The following is a 3113-nucleotide window of genomic DNA, read 5'->3' as shown; positions in this document are numbered from 1 at the left end:
AATGACCTTGCACTCTCTTTTTGGATTCTCTTCTGTATTGCTTGGGAGAGTACTAGGAGGAGTTTCGGTGATTTTCTTACTCAGCTGACCCACTTGTGCCTCCAAGTTTCTAATGGAGGACCTTGTTTTATTCATGAAACTTAAAGTGGCCTTAGATAGATCAGAGACTGTGTTTGCTAAGCTAGAGGGGCTCTGCTTAGAATTCTCTGTCTGTTGCTGAGAAGATGGTGGAAAAGGCTTGCTATTGCTAAACCTGTTTCTTCCACCATTATTAAAGCCTTGTTAGGGCTTTTGTTGATCCTTCCATGAGAAATTTGGATGATTTCTCCATGAGGGATTATAGGTGTTTCCATAGGGTTCACCCATGTAATTCACCTCTACCATTGCAGTGTTCTAAGGATCATAAGCTTCTTCTTCAGAAGATGCTTCTTTAGTACTGTTGGATGCATTTTGCAATCCATTCAGACTCTGAGAAATCATGTTGACTTGCTAAGTCAACATTTTATTCTGAGCCAATATGGCATTTAGAGCATTAATTTCAAGAACTCCCTTCTTCTGAGGCGTCCCATTACCCACAGGATTCCTCTCAGAGGTGTACATGAATTGGTTATTTGTAACCATGTCAATGAGTTCTTGAGCTTCTACAGGGGTTTTCTTTAGGTGAATGGATCCACCTGCAAAATGGTCCAGTGACATCTTGGAGAACTCTGATAGACCATCATAGAATATATCCAAAATGGTCCACTCTGAAAGCATGCCAGAAGGACACTTTTTGATCAACTTCTTGTATCTTTCCCAAGCTTCATAGAGGCATTCACCATCTTTTTGTCTGAAGGTCTGAACATCCACTCTAAGCTTGCTCAGCTTTTGAGGAGGAAAGAACTTGGCCAAGAAGGCCGTGACCAGCTTATCCAAGAGTCCAGGCTATCTTTAGGTTGTGAGTCCAACGATGTTCTAGCTCTGTCTCTTATAGCAAAAGGGAAAAGCATGAGCCTGTAGACTTCAAGATCTACTTCATTAGTCTTAACAGTATCAGAAATCTATAAGAACTCAGTTAAAAACTGATAGGGATCTTCTGATAGAAGTCCATGAAACTTACAGTTCTGTTGTATTAGAGCAATCAGTTGAGACTTCAGCTCAAAATTATTTGCTCTAATGGTAAGGATTGAGATGCTTCTTCCATAAAAATTGGAAGTAGGTGTAGTATAATCACCAAGCATCCTCCTTGAATTATTGTTGTTGTCATTATTTTTGGCTGCCATCTTCTCTTCTTTTTCGAAAATTTCTGTAAGGTTTTCTTTAGATTGTTGTATTTTAGCTTCTCTTAATTTCTTCTTCAGAGTCCTTTCAGGTTCAGGATCTGCCTCAACAAGAATGTTCTTGTTCTTGCTCCTGCTCAAATGAAAAAGAAGGGAACAAAAAATAATAATAGGGATCCTCTTTACCACAGTAGAGAGATTTCTTTATGTGAGTAGAAGAAAATAAGAAGAAAATCCGAACACAGGTAGAGGGGAGAAGAGGGTTCGAATTTTGAGTAGAAGAGAAGTGTTAGTAGATAAATAAATAAATAGAAGAAGATGAGAGAGAGCAGTTTTCGAAAATTAACTAAAATAAAATAAAAATATTTTTGTTTTTATTTTAGATTAAAGTTAAAATTCGAATTTATAAAAAGGAACAAAATTAAAATTTAAAACAATTAGTTAAATAAAAAGATTTTTGAAAAAGAGGGAGGTGATTTTCGAAAATTAGAGAGAGGAAAGTAGTTAGGTGGTTTTGAAAAAGATAAGAAATAGTAAAACAAACAAAAAGTCAATTAGTTAGTTGAAAAAGATTTGAAAATCAATTTTGAAAAGATAAGGAGTTAGAAAATATTTTTGAAATTAATTTTAAAAAAAGATATGATTGAAAAGATATGATTGAGATATGTTATGAAAAAGATTTAAAAAGGAAATTAAAAAGATTTGATTTTTAAAATTAAAATTGATTACTTGACTAACAAGAAACTAAAAGATATGATTCTAGAATTTAAAGATTGAACCTTTCTTAACAAGAAAGTAACAAACTTCGAATTTTTGAATCAATCACATTAATTATTAGTAATGTTTTTGAAAATTATGAAATAAAGTTAAGAAAAAGATTTTGAAAAACAATTTTTTAAAAAGTTTCGAAAATACAAAAGAAAAATGAAAAAAGATTTGATTTTTGAAAAAGTTTTGAAAAGATAAGATTTTTAAAATTGAAATCTTGACTTGACTAACAAGAAAAAACTTATTTTAAAATTTTTTTTGACTAAGTCAACCCAAAGATTTCGAAATTTATGAGTAAAATAAGGGAAAGATATTTTTTATTTTTGAATTTTTAATGATGAGAGAGAAAAACACAAATATGACCCAAAACATGAAAATTTTGGATCAAAACCAATGATGCATGCAAGAATACTATGAATGTCAAGATGAACACCAAGAACATTATGAAGATCATAATAAACATCAAGAACTTATTTTGGAAAAATTTTCAAGAAAAGAAAAACATGCAAGACACCAAACTTAGAAATTTTTCATGTTTAGACACTATGAATGCAAAAATGCATATGAAAAACAACAAAAGACACAAAACAAGAAAAAATGAAGATCAAACAAGAAGACTTACCAAGAACAACTTGAAGATCATGAAGAATGTCATGCATGAATTTTTCAAAAAAAATTCATAAATATTAAAAACATGCAATTGACACCAAACTTAAAATTTGACTCAAGACTCAAACAAGAAACACAAAAAATTTTTTCTTTTTTTATGATTTTATAATTTTTTTGTATTTTTTTGAAAAATGAAAACAAAGAAAAAATTTTTTTGAAAAATTATTGAAAACTTTTTGGAAAACAAAATAAGAAGAAAATTACCTAATCTGAGCAACAAGATGAACCGTCAGTTGTCCAAACTCAAACAATCCCCGGCAACGGCGCCAAAAACTTGATAGGCAAAATTGTGACTCATACTTTTTACAACTCGAATAATTCCTAGCAATGGCTCCAAAAACTTGGTGTACAATACTATGGTTCACACACATTCTTCACAACTTCGCACAACTAACCAGCAAGTGCACTGGGTCATCC

At 31.7% G+C, this 3113-nt stretch overlaps 1 non-coding gene across 1 annotated transcript; it reads left to right on the top strand.

Moving 5' to 3' along the window:
- The first annotated feature begins 754 nt into the window (after positions 1–754).
- Positions 755–858, top strand: LOC127744396 (small nucleolar RNA R71). The gene has a single exon (XR_008005386.1). It is a non-coding gene; the product is annotated as a small nucleolar RNA R71 (small nucleolar RNA).
- Positions 859–3113: the final 2255 nt, after the last annotated feature.

The sequence above is a fragment of the Arachis duranensis genome, unplaced genomic scaffold (assembly GCF_000817695.3).
Source record: "Arachis duranensis cultivar V14167 unplaced genomic scaffold, aradu.V14167.gnm2.J7QH unplaced_Scaffold_343483, whole genome shotgun sequence".
In the NCBI taxonomy this organism is placed as follows: domain Eukaryota; kingdom Viridiplantae; phylum Streptophyta; class Magnoliopsida; order Fabales; family Fabaceae; genus Arachis; species Arachis duranensis.
This window is presented reverse-complemented; position numbering and strand designations above follow the sequence as displayed.